Source organism: Tursiops truncatus, chromosome 10 (assembly GCF_011762595.2).
Source record: "Tursiops truncatus isolate mTurTru1 chromosome 10, mTurTru1.mat.Y, whole genome shotgun sequence".
Taxonomy (NCBI): domain Eukaryota; kingdom Metazoa; phylum Chordata; class Mammalia; order Artiodactyla; family Delphinidae; genus Tursiops; species Tursiops truncatus.
In genome coordinates, this window is record NC_047043.1 from 80,516,467 (window position 1) to 80,538,675 (window position 22,209).

The 22,209-nt window shown below is 38.0% G+C and overlaps 1 protein-coding gene across 2 annotated transcripts in view; it reads left to right on the plus strand.

Annotated features, from left to right (window-relative positions):
* The window catches only part of TAFA1 (TAFA chemokine like family member 1), a 769,514-nt gene that overhangs the window by 73,383 nt on the left and 673,922 nt on the right, over positions 1–22,209 (plus strand). For both annotated transcript variants that reach the window (XM_073787537.1, XM_073787538.1), the window contains exon 3: positions 528–678. The gene's annotated coding sequence lies outside the window, so the exon portion shown is untranslated. The remainder of the gene's footprint in view (positions 1–527; positions 679–22,209) is intronic.

Consider the following 22,209-nt stretch of genomic DNA (forward strand, 5'->3'; position numbering starts at 1 on the left):
GATTTTCCTTCCAAGCCTCAGTCTCACAACATGAGTAGTTATATAGATTTTTATTATGATCTTGAATATTGACTTTTAATTATACACTGGTTAACAAAACAAATAAGGCTGTCATTTCCATCAAGGGAGCGTTAAGGATGGAAGGTATCTTTTGACATCCCACCTACTTTCCCATCCCAGTACTACTTTTTAACATTACCCACGCCAGGCATAAAAATGTAAAAATCTCACATTACTTTAAGAAGACCCTGGAGCAGTTTTTAATGATGTTTATTGCAAGGGATACATGGCTTACAGTAATGATAGTTGAAGGGCACCTTAACCATATTCAAGAGTAAGAAGGGCTGTTCAAAGGGGCATAAGAGGCATTATTTCCAGCTAAATAGGAGACACACTAGAAAACATACTTTACACTGAAGACACGAAAGGTAGACAATCCAATGAACTTCCTGACCACGAGGATATCAGGGGAAACAATTCATTAAAAAATCCAAGAATTAAACTCCGCTCATTCTGCTATATTTCAGTTCTTAAGATGGCCTTGTAGAAACTCAGCAACTGACAGCAATGGCCCAAGAGTCCTGCAGATCTGAAGTCAGCATCCAGAAATGGTGACCCTTCTAACACCACTCTCATTCGAAGGCTCAATGATCTCATCTTTGAAGATAAGAAGAGGTGGTAAGGAATATCTATTGGGCGTGTATATTTTTATATTCTGTTTCTGAGTTTGAGGAGGGTTAAAGGCTTTTGAAATTTTTTTCCCGGCCATTCAGGCAGGAAAATAGGTCAAGAGCTCAGTAAGACCAAGGACATCAGTGGTTTATTTCTGTATGGCAGTTAACATTATCTTTAACTCTTTGTCCCCAAAATATCCTGAAGTATATCCTGTTTGGAAGCGATAGGGGTGAAGACAAATTCAGGTTATGTGAGGTCTTAATGAATGTTGGTTGTTTAATAAATCTTGGTAGGAGATATGAATGAGCGAATGAACAGATGAAATTCTGACAATGACACAATGGGATCAAATAAGTTTAATGTATTTTATTTAGAACTATGGAAAATTGGAGTAGGAAAGGAGCTCAGAAATGAATCTAATCCATTTTTTTTTACATCTTTATTGGAGTATAATTGCTTTACAGTGGTGTGTTAGTTTCTGCTTTATAACAAAGTGAATCAGTTATACACATACATATGTTCCCATATCTCTTCCCTCTTGCGTCTCCCTCCCTCCCACCCTCCCTATCCCACCCCTCTAGGTGGTCACAAAGCACCAAGCTGATCGCCCTGTGCTATGCGGCTGCTTCCCACTAGCTATCTACCTTACGTTTGGTAGTGTATATATGTCCATGCCTCTCTCTCGCTTTGTCGCAGCTTACCCTTCCCCCTCCCCATATCCTCAAGTCCATTCTCTAGTAGGTCTGTGTCTTTATTCCTGTCTTACCCCTAGGTTCTTCATGACATTTTTTTTTCTTGAATTCCATATATATGTGTTAGCATACGGTATTTGTCTTTCTCTTTCTGACTTACTTCACTCTGTATGACAGACTCTAGGTCTATCCACCTCATTACAAATAGCTCAATTTCGTTTCTTTTTATGGCTGAGTAATATTCCATTGTATATATGTGCCACATCTTCTTTATCCATTCATCCAATGATGGACACTTAGGTTGTTTCCGTCTCCGGGCTATTGTAAATAGAGCTGCAATGAACATTTTGGTACATGACTCTTTTTGAATTATGGTTTTCTCAGGGTATATGCCCAGTAGTGGGATTGCTGGGTTATATGGTAGTTCTATTTGTAGTTTTTTAAGGAACCTCCATACTGTTCTCCATAGTGGCTGTATCAATTTACGTTCCCACCAACAGTGCGAGAGGGTTCCCTTTTCTCCACACCCTCCCCAGCATTTATTGTTTCTAGATTTTTTAATGATGGCCATTCTGACCAGTGTGAGATGATATCTCATTGTAGTTTTGATTTGCATTTCTCTAATGATTAATGATGTTGAGCATTCTTTCATGTGTTTGTTGGCAGTGTGTATATCTTCTTTGGAGAAATGTCTATTTAGGTCTTCTGCCCATTTTTGGATTTGTTTGGTTGTTTTTTTGTTATTGAGCTGCATGAGCTGCTTATAAATTTTGGAGATTAATCCTTTGTCAGTTGCTTCATTTGCAAATATTTTCTCCCATTCTGAGGGTTGTCTTTTGGTCTTGTTTATGGTTTCCTTTGCTGTGCAAAAGCTTTGAAGTTTCATTAGGTCCCATTTGTTTATTTTTGTTTTTATTTCCATTTCTCTAGGAGGTAGGTCAAAAAGGCTCTTGCTGTGATTTATGTCATAGAGTGTTCTGCCTATGTTTTCCTCTAAGAGTTTGATAGTTTCTGGCCTTACATTTAGGTCTTTAATCCATTTTGAGCTTATTTTTGTGTATGGTGTTAGGGATGGATCTAATCTCATATTTTTACATGTACCTGTCCAGTTTTCCCAGCACCACTTATTGAAGAGGCTGTCCTTTCTCCACTGTACATTCCTGCCTCCTTTATCAAAGATAAGGTGACCGTATGTGCATGGGTTTATCTCTGGGCTTTCTATCCTGTTCCATTGATCTATCTTTCTGTTTTTGTGCCAGTACCATACTGTCTTGATTACTGTAGCTTTGTAGTATAGTCTGAAGTCAGGGAGCCTGATTCCTCCAGCTCTGTTTTTCATTCTCAAGATTGCTTTGGCTATTCGGGATCTTTTGTGTTTCCATACAAATTGTGAAATCTAATCTATTTTTTTAAATTCAGTTTTTAATGCATGGGCAATGAAATAATTTGCATTCACCCCCCCCTCAGAATAATATCATGAGAACTTGGAATTGAAGCCAGTTCAATGATATTTTCATTACATTATACTCTTCTGGGATGGCAATTCTGTCTGCAACTTGTGTTACGGAAAAACCTAGAGGTTTTTTGTTTGTTTGCTTTTTTTTTGTTTTGTTTTTGTTTTTGTTTCTTGCGGTACGCGGGCCTCTCACTGTTGTGGCCTCTCCCATTGCGGAGCACAGGCTCCGGACGCGCAGGCTCAGCGGCCATGGCTCACGGGCCCAGCCGCTTCGCGGCATGTGGGATCTTCCCGGACCGGGGCACGAACCCGTGTCCCCTGCATCGGCAGGCGGGCTCTCAACCACTGGGCCACCAGGGAAGCCCTTGTTTGCTTTTTACTCATATACACAACAACAACAAGAAGCACTGAAAAATCCCCCAAACCAGTTATTTAGCTCAATCAGGGAGCAATAGAAACTACTCTAATGTCCTGAACCATATTGCAATTCTCTATTCACTTCTTGGGCCACCATGCCAACTTTGCAAACCAAAGAACAAAAATAAGATAGTGTTAATTACTCCAAGAAATCATCACTACATAAAACAATAGTTTTATCATTATCATAAAATTTTAAAGACCCTAGCCAGTGAGAAAAGTTGTTGCTGGAAAATATCAACTACTTTAGGAGTCAATGGGCTCCTTCATATCTCATCAATTGATTGATCCCTGACTTATTGATTGAAATTGAATGTAAGCTGGGGAGTCCATGGAAAAGGGTCACTTTGAATGGAGAATACCTGTATTTTGGGAGCAAATAAAAAATGGGGCATTTTTCTAACACAAAGGAGCTTTAAGGTTGTCTTAACACTTTTAGAGAAAGAAGCACCTGCCTGATAGAATTGCAGCCTCTCTGGCCAATTATCAGGAATTCTTTTTATCGTGATGATGGAATCAACTCTCAACAAGAAATGAAAGAGCACAAGCCCACTGCGACTTGAGGAAGCTATGTTTATTTCAGAGTCTCAAGGAGCCATGTGTTGTTAAACACAATATAAAAAGTGCAATAAACTTTAGGTATAAAGGACTTTGTTGGCTATAAAATTTTATTTTACTGCTTTCCTCCTATGGCTAAACACATATGAGATCAGTAAAGTATTAAAATATTCAAGATGACAGAACATGAATCCTAATTCCAGAAATACAGCAGTGAGAATAAATGACAGGGGTAGACACAGAATGCCTATACTGTCATCTGTATAAAGTCCATCATTTCAGTATGTACTTAATTTAAAAAGATATAGAGGGTAGAGTGAGCACCCTTAATTGATCATTTCCATTACTCTTCACACAGACACCAGTTGAAACTGAAACTGACAACTTTGAGCTAGAATCTCCTTGTTATAGTGAGTCAAAGGCAGGCATATCAGTTGTGCTGACACACACAGTCAAGATGTTGGAGAGTTTTCCAGAGGCCCAAATTGTTTTCGTTAAGTCTGTGGGAGCTCAGAAAAATACATACTGTTCTAAATTTCCCTGAATGTGCAGCGAGGCAAGGGTTTGTACTTTGAAATAGAAACCCCCTTATATACTGTCTAAAGAAAGCCTTTGTTACTGAAATAAGTCTCCCTGTGGAGGATTGTAGTTTCCAGGGGAGCTATCTCTACTAATTAGACTCAAAGTTGATTTGGACTTTGCAGAATTGTATTATATTCCCTCAGGATAGGAATTACTAAATAAGAGGAAGCAAAATCTTAAAAAGGAGGGAACAGTGGAGTTTCCTACTGAACCCTTGCAAAATAGGAGAATTAGAAAATTCTTTTGGATCTTCTGTCAGACTTAAAAACATGATTAGGATGGTGTCAACGGAGCTCATCATTTTTGTTGCTTCTGGAGTATCATAGTTACATTTGAACTTGATTTTTCAAGTTCCAGCTTTCTGGTATGTGCACATGTGGTTTCAGGTGGTTTTTGTTGCTTTTTTTGTTCCCCCGTATGTGTATGTGTGTGTGGGGGGTGGGCTGAGGGCAGGGGTTCTCATTGTTGTATCCTTAGTTTCTAGTGTAGTATCTGACACATAGTAGGATTTCAATCCATATATTTTAAGGGAAGGTATTTTAGAACATGTACTTCTGTCCCTTATTTATAAAAGTCATACTTATTCGTTATAGAAAAATTGTAAAGGATAACAGAAATAATAGAGATAAAAGTTAAATTCACCCATAATCTAACATCTAGTGATAATTAGTATTAATGTTTTAATGTGATTTCAATGACCTAATTAGTATATGTTTATGTGTACATGCACAAGTATACCTAGAAATACAGAGGCATACACATACATACATATATATACCAGACACTCACAATTAATATAAAACCAAATATTCAGTTATATATTCTTTTTTTCAACTTAACTTTAAGGAGTCGGGAGAGATATTCCACTGAGTGGAAAATTGTTTTTAGAGTTCACAGTGTCCACTCACTAAAAACCTCTCAAACCATGGATTCCACAACCTGAGGTTGAAGAAGCTTCCCTGTGTTTGCCTTACTGGCTAGTAGTACTGTTTATTGAGCAACTACTAAGTGGTAGAAACTCTGCTAAACACTTGACTCATGGTATTCTGTTTCAATCTTCACAACAACTTTTGGAGGTAAGTGCTATTAGGCTCTTCTTTTTAAGACCTGGAGAGCATAAGTAATTTTCTCCAGTTTACCCAATGGTAAACGGCCGAGCTGGATTTTGAACCCAAGCCTGCTAAATTCAGACCCTGAGCTGAACCCTGGGTCTTTACTGCCTTGACTGTTGCCAGGACTGTGTCATACATCTGGACATATCTTTGAGTGCTCCACCTTTTGATCCCTTGGTTCTGTTGATCCTATTTCTGAAATATCCCCTGTTTTCCAATCCCCCATCATTGCCTTAACCCATTGGTTCTCAACTAGGGATAGTCTGCCTTCCAGTGAGACATTTTCCTTTGTTGCACCTTGAAGGGGGATACTACAGGGCATCCATTGGGTAGAGGCCAGGGATGTTGCAAAACATTCTGCAATATTCAGGACAGGCTCCCACAGCAAAGAATTCTCTAACCCAAAATGTTAATAGTGCCAAGGTTGAGAAACCCTGCTTTAGCTCATTTCCCCAGGCTCTCTTAAACACAAACAACCTCCCAATTAGTTTCCTTATCTTAAGGTTCATCCTCATCCAGACTGCTGCTATAGTTCTCTCTTTAAACAAACATAAAATCATGCCACTCTCTTGCTCTGTTTAGCTCTGTAGCTCTGGAGGACTGCCAGGGTCCAAATACAGATACAAATAGTTCTAGACTATATGACTATAGGCAGGTGATTTAACCTCTCTGAACTTCAACTTCATTACTTGTAAAATAGATGAATAATAGCTAGCATCTACCTCGACAGGGTTCTTGTGAGGATTTTAACACTTCATGGCTCTCACAGTTAAGTCCTCAATAAATGTTATCCACCATTAAAAAAAATCTTTGAAGGTTTTCTACTACCTGCTGAAGAAAACCCAAACTCAACATACATTCCAGACTCCTTTACCATGCAGTCTCACTCAACAGCCTCTTCTCTGGGCTGCTGGCCTGGATGACCTGTGCCCTAGTTACGTAGGACTACCTGTCATCCTCTAGATTCATGGAAACTTGGATGTCTGTGTCTTTGCTCATGCTTCTCTGCCAGCCTGGGAAGTCCATCTCCCTCTCCTCCACCTGGAAACATCTGTCTTCTTCAAGACTCAGGTCAAACGTCACCTCTTCTGTTTAGCCTTCTCTATGAGCTAGTCATATGTACTTACTCCTTCCCCTACATGACCACAGTATTTTGGTTATTCCATCTATCAGTTTGTCCATCCATCCATCCATCCATCCATCCATCCATCCATCCATCTATCCATCCATTCATTGGCTGTAATACATAGTAGTTAAGATCACAAGCTCTAGAGCCAGATTTCATTAGTTCAAGATCAGATTCCAGAAACAAATTTATGTAACCTTGAACAAGTTACTTGACTTTATGAAGCCCTATTTTCTTTGCCTTTAAAATAAGTGTAATAGTAATATATAGTTGATAAAGTTATTGTGAGGATTGAATGTGTGTAAACATTATGCTTGCTATGCATACACCTTAAATAAATGTTAGTTCTCATCCAGCTTGTACTTGTTGAGCACCAACTCTCTGGCAGGCCCTCTTCACATTGTGCCTTGAATTATAACAGGTGGTGCATGTGCCCAAATCTCTCATTAGATATAATGCTTGTTGAGGAAAGGTCATTTTAAAACAATCTCCTCTTCATACCAACACGTGAAAGAGAGGTGACAAAATCAGTATTTCTGCCAACATCTGGCCTGTGTTTCATAAAGTTGTGCTGGCCAGTATTTCTCTCTTAAGATGATATGTATGTATCTCCTGATGTGAGGAGTATTGCTGATCAAAAGGAGTCTACTATTCTCCTGCAGTGGTAGACCCCCCTCCTCCATTTCCAACCCACCTTTTAAACTGCCTCCCTGGGCATAATACAATCAAAAGAAATCTTTTCATGATTATGATAATGGACTTGAGCCTTCTCGATTGCCCTGGAGCAGGAGAGGTGATGTCAGTGACATATTCTTGTAGAAGGAACTCAGTGATTGCTTAATTTTACATGTGGAGTTTGAATGCTTTGTGTTGTGTTAAAATCCAGATTACATTCTTCTCATTAAGCAAGTGGTCCAGTCTGATTAGTATAATACATTTTCCTCTGTTGCCCAACATCACCAAAGGCAAGGTATTACTTAGGGAACCGCCCCCTCCCCCCAACATACACACACATAAATGCAAAATAAACAGATCTGTACAATCATTATTGAGCTAAAATAGCACTTAGAAATGTATTCTTATTGTGAAAAATGGCCACATAAGAGTTGCTGACCGTTTGTAGCCCTGTAATGTAAGTCAGATAAATTGGTGCCCAGAAGTCTGACATTTCAAAAACCCAAGAATATGTTGTGTTTTTTCTGATATGCCATTTTTGTAATTCTCCCAGCTATTTTCCATTTTCAAAAAGCAATTCTTCTGTGCCCAGGCAGTTCAATTAGAGCATTGTGAAAGTTGTCAGAATGACTTCAAGATAACTACCCCTGAGCAATAAGTATAATTTTGGAGAGGAACAAGTTGTGTTCTTACCACCTTGGTGTGGGCAATGGTGTTAACTAAGTTGGAAAAAGAATGTACCATCTGCACCTTCTCCACTCAGTTAACCTGCCCAGAGAATTAGAAGCGTTCCGTCTCACCTCAGAGAGGGTTCCTGTTTGGGTCAGCTCAGCATCCTTGAGCCCTTCTTTAGCCAATAGCATCCTGATTTTCCTCTCACTGTCTACATACTAGGTGGATCCACCTTTCGATGTTAGCACATGTCAGCAAATTCTCCCCTGGAGCATGGGCTGGCGTTAGAGGTTTACTTGTAGTGAACAGAATGCAGCAGAAATGACACTGAGTGATATTTGAGACTAGGTCAGAGTCAGCAAACGTTTTGCGTAAAGGGCCAGATAGTAAATAGTTTTGGCTTTTCAGGCCATACCCATTTGGTCTGTGCCACAACTATGCAGGTCTGCCATTGTAAGGGGTAGCACAAACAGGCTTGGCTGTGTTCAGATTAAGTAAAGGGTCAGATTTGATTCACAGGCCATAGTTTGCCAACCCATGTATTAGGTCATAAAAGATAATATGACTTGTGCTGTCTCTTTGTCTCGCTCCCTCTAAATAGACCGTATTTTTCTAGAGCAGTTTTAGGTTAACAGCAAAATTGAAGGGAGGGTACAGAGATTTCCCACATACCCCCAGCCCCCACACATGCAGAGCCTCCCCACCATCAACATTCCCACCAAATGGGACATTTGTTACATAACAATGATGAAACTACCTTGGCACATCATAATTTCCCCAAGTTCATAGTTTACACGAGGGTTCACTCTTGGTGTTGTGCATTCTATGGGTTTGGACAAATGTATGGTCATATGTATCTCTCTTTATGGTATCGTACAGAGTAGTTTCACTGCCCTAAAAATCCTCTGTGCTCCACCTATGCATCCCCCACTCCCCCAACCCTGACATCCACTGATCTTTTTACTGTCTCCATAATTCTGTCTTCTCCAGAATGCCATATAGTCGGAATCATACAGTGTGTAGTCTTTTCAGATTGACTGCTTTCACTTAATCATATTCATTTAATATTCCTTCATGTCTTTGCACATGGCTTGACAACTCCTTTCTTTTTAGCACTGAAAAATAGTCCATTGTCTGGATGTACTACAGTTTACTTATCCATTCACCTACTGAAGGACAAGTTTTGGCAACTATGAATAAAGTTGCTATAAACATTTGTGTGCAAGTTTTTATGTGGATGTAAGTTTTCAGATCATTTGGGTAAATACCAAGGAGTACGGTTGCTGGATCATATGTTACGAGTATATTTAGTTTTGTAAAAAACTGGTCATCTGTTTTCCAAAGTGGTTGTATTATTTTGCATTCCCACCAGCCATAAATAAGGGTTCCCGTGGCTCCACATCCTGGCCAGGATTTGATGGTATTCGTGTTCTGGATTTTGGCCACTCTAATAGGTGTTCAGTGTATCTTATTGTTGCTTTAGTTTGCATTTCTCTGATGATATACAATGTGGAGCACCTTTCCATATATTTATTTGCTGTCTGTATATCTTTTTTGGTATCTCACTGTCCATTCAAGCCACCACGTCCGGCCACCGTGAAGCCACCATGCCGGAGAGGCCATGAAGAAAGACTACATAGAGATAGAAGGAGATGCCCAAGTAGCCCCAACTGTACAAGTCTGTTCTCACAGATTTATAAGCAGAAAGTCTTCAAGATGACTCCAGCCCTGCCAAAATCTATCTGATGGCAACCGTATTGTGAAACCCCCAGCAAGAGCAACCTAGCTGAGTGCAGTTAATCTGCAGAAATGGGAGATGATGGGATGGGCATATGACGTAGTCCTGGCTTTTCACTGTGTTCCATCACCCTGCCCATATTGCTTCATATAGGGATGGACATGAATATCTGTTTGGTCCAATGAGACTCAGTTCTTTGATCTTCACACTAAGAAAGAGTGGAGGAACTCTCTTTTTGTTGTGTTTCTAACTGGATAGTATGTAAGCCTGGGGATGCTAGTGGACATTTTGACATCATGCAGGGAGACCTTGTCCACGACAATAACCAATGAAGAAAACAGGGCAGACCAGGAGAGAGAGAGAGAGAAAGAGAGAGAGAGAGAGAGAGAAAGAGAGAGAGAGAGAGAGAGAGAGACGGTATCAATAATGGCATCTATGGGGCTATTTCTGAGGATTACCCCTGGGTATTTTGGTTATAAGAGCCAACTGCTGATTATATATATGCATAAATCATAAGTTCAGGTTGATGGATTTTTAAAAATCTGGACACAGCTATGTAACCAGCACTCAGGTCAGGAAACCAAAGTTTACAGCTTTCCCAAGCCCCTGCCTCTTGCCTCCTTTCAACTAGCCAGAGATAAACATTATCTTGAATTTTAGCAGCATATATTAGTCCTTCCTCTTTTAGTGCTTTGTGGAAATGCAGTCATCTACTATGTACTCTTTTTCATCTGACGTCTTTCATCTAGCGTTCTGCTTATGAGATTTTTCCATGCCGTTGTGTGTAAATTTAGATTATTCATGTGCACATCTGCATAATTTTCAACTAGTGAATATTAACACCATTTATTTAGTCTATGGTTGATGGATATTTCCAGTTTTTGTCTATCATGAATAGCAATACAATGAATATTCTTGGACATGGTTTTTGCTGAATATATGCCCATGTACACGCACTACTGGGTGTGTACCTCACAGTGAAACTCCTGGGTCATAGGGGACGCCTACGTTAGGCTTCGTTAGATAGTACCAAATCATTTTCCTAAGTGGATCTTCCTGCAGCAATGTAGAAGAGTTCTGATCACCCCATTTTCTCATCAGCACTGAGTAATTTCCATCTTACTCATTTTAATTATTCTGCTAGGGATGGTGCAGGATTGCACTGTGATCTTAATTTACATTTTCCAGATGAGTCAGGAGGTTGAGTGCTTTTTGTTTATGTTTATTGACCATTTTGACATCTTTTCTGATGAAGTGTCCAAGTCTTTTGCCCATTTTTCTACTGGGTTATCTCTCTTTTTCTCATTGATTTTTAGGAGTTGTTCATATATTTCAAATGTTATTTGTTTTGAGGAAATGTAGGTATGTCAATAAGTTTTTAATTGTGTGTTTGAATTGGGATTTTGTCACTTAAAACTTTGGCTTTTTAAAGAACACGGCTTGGCTGAGATGCTCAGTTTTTGTTTTTTTTCTTCATTTATTTATTTTTAAAAATATCTTTATTGGAGTATAATTGCTTTACAATGTTGTGTCAGTTTCTGCTGTATAACAAAGTGAGTCAGCTGTATGTATACATATATCCCCATATCCCCTCCCTCTTGCATCTCCCTCCACCCTCCCTATCCCACCCCTCTAGGTGGTCACAAAGCACGGAGCTGATCTCCCTGTGCTATGGAGAGGCTCAGTTTGGACTCCAGGGGAGTGGTACACTCGCTTTTCCATAAGCGGAAGGCCCAGATGTTATGGCTTAGTTGAACAGCGAATTTCTCTGATTCTCCCAAGTAGGACCTTGTTATGAACTACAAGTTCATCCGGCAAGCACATAGAGTGACAAGTCATGTCCACTTCTCTGCTGAAATAGGCGAGTTAGAGAAGAAGGGATGTTTAATTCGAAATGGACTGCATGGATGAATTCCCTGCATTTTCTATCCTCTCAATTTGTCTTTCTCTATTTGTCTTTCAAAGGAGGTTGCACTAGGATGCACTGCATTGTCACACATTGCTCCCATGTGCACCAGACTCTCTGATGACCCTCAGGTCGGTTCTTAATGATCTTTTAGTAGCCCAGACAAGGAAACCAATGCATCACTGATTCCAATTGTGAAAAAGCAGGTAGTGGGACTTCTAGGCTTTCAGATTCTTCAGGGAATTGCCTAACCTTAGAAACTCTTAAATTCTTCCTTTCTTCCATGCCATTAGCAACAATATATAAATCAAACACAATGCTTATCATCAGTGGGAGAAAATGTCTTTTCCATTCTCCTCTGAAACCTACCTTCACCTCCAGGTAAAACATAGAAATGTGGATTTTTGAGCCTTTTTCTCCCTGTATGGCCTTGACATTAATTCACCCTTGAAGTTCATGCTGGTAGAGGAGTCAAGTAGCAATTTAAAAAATAGTTACCTAGGAGACTAGGAAAAAATAGAAATTGACAAATCATTTAAAGTGGCAAATCTAAAATAAACATGCATCAATAAATAAGACCACATCTACCTCAGGATTTTTAATATACTTAACTCTAGAAATGAGATATACTGAAGGATCAAGAGATCACTTATGCACAGGAAGTATTTTATTAAGCAGTTTGCTGACTTGCAAATAGATTTTATATAAATAATAAAAACACTGGTCACTGCCTACAAATAGTTAAACTTGAATTTGCTGTCCACGAAAGTGAATCAGTGAGGGAGCAGTGACTTTTAACCTATAAGCATGGAAACCTAGTTCAGTTCTCCTCAACATGTTTCCATCAGGTCTTAAGATCAATTAGAGTGTTTTCGCATGGGATATGACTGGTATCTTGGAGGAAGTGAGGCTCAAAGGATTGAGAGATAAATATTCATTCTGCCTTACCCATCCTTCTCAACAAACAGACTGGTAAATAATTGCATCAATCTCTTAAGGTTGACACAGCCTCAGGAGGTCAACATTGCTCCTGTGGTTATATTGATACTTCCTGTCGTCTTTCAGGTGTGCTGAAGCGCCTTACCTTTACCTTGGTAAAAGGAAAACAAGATGATCAGACTGCAAAACCCGTCGACTTTGATATCTGATCATGTCTAGACAGTTGACAGCCCCGCCACTTAGGACAGTAGTCAATTGTTTTGCATCAATAATTTGGTATGAGGGCATTTTCGAGATGCTACACTTTCCTGACATCCCTTGCTGTGCCAAACATCTATCTTTCCTCATTCATTATGGCCGGGTAACTCAGTGGACTTAGTAACACTTCGTTTAATTAAAGTTTCTCAAGGAAGAACCAAGAGGGCTCATTACTTTAAAATACTACCTGTGGACAAAGTAGGAAAAATGTTTACTAAATTTTAAGCATCTAATATAGTTACCCAATGTGTATTTGTTGTAATAGAATTTGAAAGCAGTCGTATCATCTGAATTTGGATGCCAGTTTTTAAAAACCTAGTATCATTCAAATTTATAATTAAGGGAAGAACGCAAGCTGGTATGGTAAATAATTTTGGGGGGAAATGAGAAAAAAGTGAAGTGGCAAAATAGCAATAAAAGAGTCAGAGGTTAATGACTGACAAAAATCATAGTAACACTGCCATGCATATATTTGTATAAACATTGATTTGTGTCAGTTTTACATACAGACTAACCCTGTGGCATTATATTGAGTGAATCCTATTATACCCATTATAGAAAAGGAGACATTGGATGATTTGACTAAATTCTTTTTAACAGCGGAGCTAGGCCTAGAATTGGAATCTCTAACTTCTTATCTGTTTAAATAGGCAATAAAAACATCTCAAAACAAAAACAAAACCTCTAGAGAATTGAAATTGGCTTTGGGAAACAAAGTTATCATTTGTTTCATTTCTAGTAAATTGATATTATCGCCTAGAGCTACTGTTTGTTTTGCTTTTACTCTAGACACTGCTAGTTACTCCATTTGAAATACATAACGACTCTATGATGTAGGAATTATCATACCCATTTTCCAGGTAATTTGTCAAAAGTTACGTAAGATGACCACCAGAGAAAACATTACTAATATCCTACGAAAAAACACATAAACTAACAACAACAATACCCTGTAGAACCTAGTGCCAAGATCTTGGTTTCTAATGCCATTCTCCAAAAAAACAGGAACAAGAGTTTCTTAGAAGAATGGCTGATTCTAGGACTGGGACAGGAAGTAAATAAGATGAGCCTGAAACATGAGTCAGGAAGTAAAGAAGTGCTCTGAAAAATGAAAAAACAAACAAACAAACAACCCCACAGTGATGGGGGTGTGTCAAAGGGACACAGAAGTGAAAGGAAAGAGCTCCCAATGGCCAAAACTGGAACAATTTGAGCAACAAAATAAAGTGATACTGGATTATAATTCAAAGTATAAAATAAATATCCGTGAGTCCATACCAATATAAATAAAGAATCAAATAAATAAATTGGAGAGAATAGAAAAATCTCCTGTGTAGAAAATTACAAATATTTTATGCAGACACTCTGCCTCAAGGAAGTGGAATATAACTTCCCACTCTTTAAGTGTGGGATGTGCACAGTGACTTGCTTCCAAAGAGGACAGTATAAAGGAGAGTAACACAGTGGAGAAACCTGACAAGCACTACATCAGCCAAGTGACACAGGTCAACATCATCAGTAATAAGTCATGTTGATGGCACGTACCCTTGATATGATGTGATGAGAATCGCTCCTTATCTCTGTGGTCTTTCTTCCAAAAACCCTGTAGCTACAGTCTAATAATGAGAAATTCACCAGACAAAGCCCAATAGAGGAACATTCTACAAAATACTTGAATAATACTCCTCAAAACACCCAAGGTCATTATAAACTCGGCTGAGAAATTGTCCCAGCTAAGAGAAGCCTAACTCTTTAGAATCTTTAGACATGACAGCTACATGTAATATGGTATCTGAGATGGGATCCTAGCACAGAAAAACAATATTAGGTGAAAACTAAGGAAATCTGAATAAAGTATGGGATTTAGTTAATAATAATATCAATTTGTGGTGTTCATAATACAACAAAACATGTTTATAACACAATTTGTTCATTAATTGTGACAAACATACCATGCTGATGTAAGATATTAACAATAGAGCAAGCATATACAATATATAAGAACTTTATAGTATCTTAGTAACTTTTCCATAAATCTAAATCTATTCTATAATGAAAATTTTATTTTAAAAAAACCTCTATAACCTTGAAGTAAAAAGTGGGGAAAGCAAACCAGTCAGAAGAAAATGTATTTATTTACCAACTAATCAGTTCATCTGTTCATTTGTTTGCTTATTCATTGATATCCTTAATTGTTCAACAAATACTCTTTCATGTCTATTTTGTGGTAGCATAGTCCTGGGTTGTAATGATTTTTCAGCTCTACAGGGGTCATCTAGTGACTGGCACAGCCCTGGGAAGAAGTTGTATAGCATGTTGGGTAGTCCAAAATTTTAGGTCAGTGCAATACACTGATAACATTCGGTAATATCCATAACAGAAAGGGGTTAAGTATTGGAGGGGAAGGTGGCTACTCGAAGATTACTGTGGATGGAGAATTTCCCATAATTGGAGTCTGATTATAGATTATATTGCATACACTGGTCCAGTGAAAATTACTTTGCTTTTCCAATTACTTTTTCTTCCAATGCACCATTGTGTTACTCAGAGCGTACAATGACTACCCGTTTCTGTTGGACTATGGCACTGTCATTTTCTGAGAGTAGCAAATAAAGCCATTTTATGAAGCTCACCACTTTGGGCCTGCAACATAATTCAACAGAAGTTGGTCTCATTTCTTAAGTCCCATTCTGTAAAAGAAATGATTGAATTATACTCATGGTCATTTTGGCCTTTCACCAGGAGTATACTCTGACTGTCAAACTTATTTTCTAATTGAAAAATATATTGAACACAAAAAATGAAGTTCTTGAAGCATTTGGACACCGATTTGCTTTGTAGTGACCACTGCAATTGTTGAGGAAAGCTAACTAGAAATAGAAATACATCCTCAACTTGATGATCTAATGACTACCCTCCAAGCCTCCAGACATAACACATAGCATAAATCTGTGTTTTCTGAAAATATCACATTGTGTTCCTGAGGATTTCAGCAAGGAAATGATCTCCAGTATAAAATCTATATGAGATGTATGGAACTCTCTACAGGGAATATTGGATTATTACACGCTGTAGCTTTGAAGACCATCTTTCTTGGATGGCAGCAGAAAGCTTCAATATACTTGCATGAATTATAGATGATACTTAGTACTCTTGTTAAAGTAGCTACAGGATGCTTTTCTAACACCCTTCAGCCTATGGATGTTATTACGCATCTGTCACAACAAAGATTTGCCTTTGGAGATGCTTTAGCATTCTAGACATTTTTCAATAAATTGAACATAGTACTTGAAGACTGCTTTTTTTCTCCTTTGCTTTTTTTTTCTTTTAATTCTGAGAATAGTACAGACATGTATTTAACCTAGAAATGAAGTCATGGCTTTTAAACAATTAGCCCCAAAGAGGAATTGATTTCAAAGAAAGTCTGTCTGTGAAGGGGTGGGAGACAAAACCGACATTGATTCTGGAGTACAGCTTCTTAATAGTTCAGACTTTTAGGTGCCTAAAAATGAACAGCTTGTCAGTAGAGAAATGGGATAGCATACAGATCAGAGGCCCCAAAGCAATGTTCTCCTTTTCAAAGACATACTGCTGGCTCAGTTCAAATGCTTTTCCATACGTTTTTTGATGTTCTCTCTGAACACTGTACACATTACCGACATGAATGCTTATCATTTCAGCAATTTGCCTTAGTAACAGACTAAATAAATAAATAGTCACTTAGGTTTTAAGAAGTACTTATTGTTTAAAAGCCAGTGGAATGAAATCACACTCCTGAGTATTTAAAGTGGAGATATAGTCAACTGGAAAAAAAAAACCAAAACGGTATTTTATATTTTAATTCTTAGTCCTTTTTACTCTAGCAAAAAGTAATTTTTAATACCTTAAAATGGTTTTCTCATTGATTATAAGTTAGTAGAGTCTTCAAAGAAGGGGACCAAATGAATGTATATGATATTGGATCATGTAGATTTATTTTTTTTCAACAAGATAAATATTAATACAAAGTGCACTAGATTTGCAGTCTTACCACCTTATATTGTTTTAAAATTATAGACTAAAGTTACACCTTGGAGGTATGCAGAGCCAGGGCCAGTGGACAATGAGTCCATAGGATCCTAGAGATTCTGGTTTCTTCTCTGGGGTTAACTTTTTTGAAATTCAGCTTTCTCCTTTGTACTAAATTTTTAGTAGATTTATAGTGCATGATTTACTATTAGAGTAATGGAGTTAAAAGTGACCTGAGGGTAATTCCAGGGTCACCCTCACTAAGTCTTACAAAAAACCGACAGCTTTGTGAATTAGAATTAGAAAAACACAAAAAAGATTCCAAAAATAATTAAAAAAATGAGTGCTCTAAACATGAAGCACATGGAGTTCCAGTTTCAGCTCCAACAGGTAAAGTGCTTGGCGGTCACTACCAATCACTCTCATCCTTTCAACAATGATAAAAAAAGCTAAACAAACCAACTAAATCAATGAGTTTTCTTAGCTGCATCAGAGAACTGAGGCCATGGGGCAAACCACCATCTGAAAATCTGGTGATACAGAGGAATACAGTGAATCTCAGTCAAGATCAACTTACCTGGAGCAGAAGACACTAGAGCCACAAACTGGTAGGAATGAATTGCTGAAGACTGAGCGTGGACTAACTTGAGAGTAAGAAACTTTCAAGGGCACAGTCTTAAGGGAGCCCTCATACTCTCATGAGTTTGACCTTCAAGAAGCCCACCAGATTTCCATGGTAATGATCCTAGGAAACCCCTCATGTTTTGGTCAGGTGGAGAAGAAAAGTTACCCTTTTGAAATTCTTTCAGGGCATTCTCCATAAGAAAGGCTTATTCTTCAAGGGAAACATCTTTATCAGAGCTTTATTTGACTTGGGGAAAGGGCTATTAGCCAACCCTAGGCCCCTCTAGTCTTCCTGTGGCACCTAAAGGAAGAAAGAAAAAGGCTAAGAAATACTTCAGAAGGTCACAACCCAGGGACTCAGGCCCATTAAAAGACTGGGATTTAATGATAAGATTGCAGAATGCCTCCCCTCACCCACACACACCTTACCACCACGTCAACAGGGCTCCAGAATAAGAACAGTGGATTACAACAAAAAAAAGCTACAGGACACAGACTCTATTTAAGAAGGAGTTCTTAGGAAAATCCAACATTGGAAGAAGCTAACAAGAACGCCAGAGGAAACTGAAGCATCTGGTATGCATGGCTGTAGAAAATACTAAGCATAACCCAGTTTCTAGACAGGTTAACATAAAACCACACACTAAAGACCTCTTTGTCTCAATTCCCATTGCCTGATGTATCACAATTGACTTTCAAGAAAAACTTATAAGGAATGTTAAAAGGTGAGAAGCAAGACAATCTGAAGAGACAAATCTCTCTTCAGAACTAAAGTCACATATGACAGAACTTGAAATAATTCAATAGGGAATTTAAAATAACTATGATTAATTACATTAAGAGCTCTAATGTAAAAAGTAGGCAGTATGCAAGAACATATGAGTAATGTAAACAGAGAGATGAAAACTCTAAGAAAGAATCAAAGGAAATGATAGAAATAAAAAATACTGTAACAGAAATGAAGAATACTTTTGATGATGTCATCAGTAGCCTGGACACAGGTAAGAAAAAAATCAGTAAAGTTGAAGCTATGTCAATAGAAACTTTACAAACTTAAATACAAACTTAAAAATGAATGGAGGGTTTCCCTGGTGGCGCAGTGGTTGAGAGTCCGCCTGCCAATGCAGGGGACACGGGTTCGTGCCCCGGTCTGGGAAGGTCCCACATGCCACGGAGCAGCTGGGCCCGTGAGCCATGGCTGCTGAGCCTGAGTGTCCAGAGCCTGTGCTCCGCAACGGGAGAGACCACAACAGTGAGAGGCCCGCGTACCGCAAAAAAAAAAAAAAAAAAAAAAGAATGGAGGGGGTTCCCTGGTGGCGCAGTGGTTAAGAATCTATCTGCCAGTGCAGGGGACACACGTTCGAGCCTTGGTCTGGGAAGACCCCACATGCAGGGGAGCAAGTAAGCCCGTGTGCTACAGCTACCGAGCCTGTGCTCTAGAGCCTGCATGCCACAACTACTGAAGCCCCCATGCCTAGAGCCCATGCTCCACAGTGAGAGAGGCTACCGTGATGAGAAGCTCACACACTGCAACGAAGAGTAGCCCCCACTCGCCACAACTAGAGAAAGCCCATGCGCAGCAATGAAGACCCAATGCAGCCAAAATAAACAAATAAATAAATAAATTTATTAAAAAAAAAATGAACGGAGGGACTTCCCTGGTGGTCCAGTGGTTAAGCCTTCACCTTCCAATGCAGGGGGTGCAGGTTCAGTCCCTGGTTGGGGAGCTAAGATCCCACATGCCTCGTTGCCAAAAAACCAAAACATAAAACAGGAGCAATATTGTAACAAATTCCATAAAGCCTTTAAAAATGGTCTACATCAAAAAAATCTTTGAAAAAAATGAATGGAAAAAAACCACCCCAGAATATCGAAGAATTGTAGGGCAATTGCAAAAGATATAACATATGCATAATTGGAATACAAGATGGAGAAAAGAAAATGGAGCAGAAGAAATTGTTAGTGATAATGGCCAAGAGATTTACAAAATTAATGACAGATACCAAACCACAGATCCAGAATTCTGAAAACAACAAGCAGGATAAATACCAAAAATCTAAATGTAAGCGTGTCGTATTCAAACTGGAGAAAGTCCAAGACAAAGAGATGGTCTTGAAAGAAGCTGCAAGGGGTTTAAAATCTTACCTATAGAAGAATAATGCTAAGAATTACATCAGACTTCTTGTCAAAAACCTCAAAACCATGCAAGGAAGTAGAGAATGGAATAAAATATATAAATTGTTGAAAGAAAAAAAATCCCACTAACCTAGTATTCTATATCCATCAAAATTGTTCTTTAAAAGTGAAGGATATATAAAGATTTTCTTAGATAAAGAAATATTGAGTGAAACTGCTGCTGATACACATACCCTGCTAGAAATGTTAAGAGAAGTTTTCAGAAAGAAAAAATGATATTGGTCAGAAACTTGGATCTACATAAAGAAAGGAAGAGCACTGGAGAGAGAATGCATGAAAGTGAAATAATAGCATATAAATAAGTGAAGTAAATGACAGCAATGTTACAAGGGACTGGAGGGAGGAAGTGAGAGTACTCATTATAAGGTACCTGCTCTACCCAGGAAGCATTATAGTGTTCATTGGATGTGGTTAGTTGTAAAGGTATATTGCAAGCTATAGGGCAACCACTAACACATTAAAGAAGGAAATATAATTGATATGATAAGAGGTGAGACTAAATGTAATCATATAAACTATGCTCAATTAAAGACATTCTACTCAACACCCTACTGGAAGTCCTAGCTAGTGAAAACCAAACAAACAAAAAGGAAATAAAAGGTACACAGGTTGGGAATTAAAAAGAAAAATGCTTTCTTTGTTTGCAGATGACATGTGAACACGTCTAATTAGAAAATCCCAAAGAATCAACCAAAGAACTCCTGGAAGTAATAAGTGATTATAGCAGGGTACAAGGTTAACATAAAGAAGTTGATTGTCTTTCTATATACCAGCAATGAACAACTGACAATTGAAATTCAGAACACTATACAACTTATATTTGTACCAAAAAAAGAAAAGAAAAACACTTAGATAGAAATGTAACAATATATATTTAAGATCTATACTATATATGGACAACTAAAACTCTGAGGAAAGAAGTCAAGGAAGATGGAAGTTAAAGAAATATTCCATGTTCATGCACAGGGAGATTCAATATTACTGAGAAATCACTTCTTCACAAATTTATCAATAGATTCAGTATAATCTCAATCAAACGCCGGCAAGCTATTTTGTGGATATTGGCAAACTGATTCTGAAGTTTGTATGGAAATGTGAAAGACCCAGAATAGCTAACACAATGCTAAAGCAAAAAAGGACAAAATTGGAGAACTGACATTACCTGACTTTAGATTGTACTCTAAAGGTACCGAATAAAGACAGTGTGATGTTGATGAAAGAATAGTTAAGTAGGTCAATGGCACAGAATAGAGAGCCCAGAGAGGGACCCAAAACAAATGCAGTCGTGATTGTCGACAAGGAGCAAAGGCAATTCAATTGAGAAAGACTAGTCTTTCCAAGAAATGGTCTTTGAAAACTAGGACATCCATATGCAATAAACAAATAGATAAGAACGTAGGTACAGACCTTACATTTTTCACAAAAAATAACTCAAATGGATTATAATTCTAAATGTAAAACAAAAAGTGTAAAATTTCTAGAAGATAGCATAGGAGAAAATCTAGGTGACCTTGGCTTTGGCAGTGAGATTTTAGATATAGTATCAAAATCATGATCCATTAATAAATTGTTAACTTGAATTTTATTAAATTAAAAAAATACTTATGTGTAATAGACCTTTCTTGAGTTAATGAAAAGACAAGCTACAGACTGGGAGAAAACATTTGGAAAATATATATCTGATAAAGGAGTTATATCCAACATATACAAACATATACTAATAGCTCTGTATAATAAGCAAAAGATCTGAACGGGTAACTCACCAAATGAGATATGCAAATGGAAAATAAGCATATGAAAAGATGCTCAATATCATATATCATTAGGGAATAGTAAATAAAAACAACAATGAGATACCAGTATATGTCTATTTTAATGGCTTAATTCCCCAAACTTGGCAATACCAAATGCTGTACAGAATGCAGAGTGATAGAAATTCTCATTCATTGCTGGTGGGAAGTTAAAATGGTACAGCCACTTTGGAAAAGAGTTTGTTAGTCTTTTACATATAATCTGCAGTCTTGCTCCTTGGCATTTACCCAAGTAGGTTGAAAACATGTTCACACAAAAGCTGCCCACAAATGCTTGTAGCAGATTTATTAATAGTAACCCAAAATTGAAAGCAACCAAGATGTTCTTCAACAGATGAATGAATGAAGCATGGTACATCCATACAATGGAATATTGATGAAACTAAATGAGCTATCAAGCCAAGGAAAGATATGAAGGAAACTTAAATGAATATTATTACATGAAAGAAGCCAGTCTGAAAAGGTTGTATGATTCCAATTATATGACTAGAATAAAGCAGAACAATAGAGACAATAAAAAGTTCAGTGGTTGCCAGGGTTATGGGGAAAGAGAAGAATAAGTCAAGCACAGGGGATTTTGGGGGCTGTAAAAGTATTCTCTAAGACACTGTAATGGTGGATATTATGCATTTGTCAAAAGCCATAGAACTTTACAACAGAAAGAGTGACCATAATGTAAAATTTAAAAAGTAATTTAGGAGGTTAGGGTATCCCAGGAACAGTGAAGACTTGACCAGACAATCTGACTTGTATTGTAAAGTATG